Raw genomic sequence first — 1,873 nt, forward strand, 5'->3', positions numbered from 1 at the left:
GTGCGTGTGTGTTGGAGAGCACAAAGTAAACACTCTTAATGAAGTTTTGATCTCCAAATGTGTTTATGAGTCGTTTCCAGTATATCAACACAATCAGGAGCTCAGACGGAAAGCGGGTGTGGTTGGTTCTGAGTGTCTGAAGTCCAAAACCAAAAGAACTGGAACAACTTCAGGAGAAAGTACTGAAAACGTGGTTTTTATAAAACTATTTATTTCATTGGTTTATTTTGAGTGTCTATACCAAGCTGACTTTTATAAATCTACATCTGGGTCGTAACAAAGTTCAGTCTGGTTAGAAACCGCTCACTGTTCCTGTCTGGCCAGCCGTTTACCATTTTTTGTCAAATTAGTTTCTACCTTTCTGGTTTTCCTGTCCTACTAACCTTTTTCAAGTAGTTCAGTTTAGTGTTTTTACCTACTTAAAAAAAAAATTACAAAATCTTTCTTTAGATACTCCAACAACTCATTTAGGTCTCTGGAAACTGTTMGCTTGACTTTCCTTTTTGGTGGATTTGCTGTTTTCTGCTGGATTTCTTTCATGTGTCATATTATTGATTTCATTTGATAGTTTTTTTTACCCAAAAACCTTTCAAAAAGTTGCATTTGTGAACTTCAATTAGTCAATTTAGAAACCAACCACCTGTTCCTATTTGGCTGCCATTAAMCATGAGCTCAWGCTGCTTTTTGCTGATATGTTTCCTCTTATGATGCTTTTAGTTGTTCAGTTTGGGGATTTTATTATCCWCCYGTTAAAAAGACAACGTCATATTTGTCTTAAGTTGCTCCAGTAGTCAGATTAGAGCCAGGTCATAGGCACCTGTTAGCTAACGCTCATCTYTTGATGAGTTTGCTGTTTATTAGCAGAGATTCTTTTAGCTTAGTCAGCTGTTTCCTTCCAGATTTTCTATCATATTGATCATTTTATTTGTTCAGCTTAGTGTTTTTTTTAAATCCTGCATTAAAATAATAATAGTAGTAAAGAAAAAACATTTTTAGAAATGGCTACTCCTTTAACTGGGGAACTATTTGCTAGCAAAAAGATGTTTTTGTTGCTGTTTTCAGTCAACTTGGGAACCTGTAACCATTAGCTAATGGTACTTTTAGCTAAATTTTTTGTTTCCTTCTTGGTTTTATTCTGTCTTTCTCAACTACATTAAGATTAGAAACCACATTATTCCACTTTAACTACTTTACAGAACAAAGCTTTCWTTAATTTMAACTAAAATGTAAGGATTTCATCTTGTTTAGGGTTAATGCTGTTTCAGTGGTAGCTGCTAACAGCCTAAAAACATTGAAAAATGTAAAGATTTAAAGCAACTGTATGACTTTTATTACTTTTTCTATTAGATTATGTTGTTTTCAAGACAATATTTAGAGGTTAACCTTTGTTAATTATGAAGAAAATTAAATAAACTAACTATATTTCAATGTAATCTTGCTAATTTTTTGCTAAGTAAACAGGCGTTAACTTTAAAAATGTCATTATTTCACTCCATCGGAATGAGTTTTGTAGAAACAGTGAAAACATAACAGTGATGCAACAGGAAAGCAAACTGACAGTAAATCAGCAGGGAGGAGCCTTACACTGTGTCTGACCTCTGACCCCTGGCAGCTCTACTGAGCTTTCGTTTGGATATGAAGAGGGAGTCCAGATGCTATCATCTGACTGCTAACACATAACTCTGCCACTGAGCCTAATCTGGGTCAGAACTGGGTCAGAACGGCTGCTTGTCGCCCAGGAGGAAATCCTGACGTCCTGCTTAGAGCAACACAGAAACACTGAAATAACACGACGGCTCGGCGGCTCTGCACTCAGCATTTCTGTGTTTTTAAAGGGAAGTCGGCTGAAAAAGCAGCAGAGATTAGAGCTTGG

This window comes from Poecilia reticulata, linkage group LG12 (assembly GCF_000633615.1).
Source record: "Poecilia reticulata strain Guanapo linkage group LG12, Guppy_female_1.0+MT, whole genome shotgun sequence".
NCBI classification, from domain to species: Eukaryota; Metazoa; Chordata; class Actinopteri; order Cyprinodontiformes; family Poeciliidae; genus Poecilia; species Poecilia reticulata.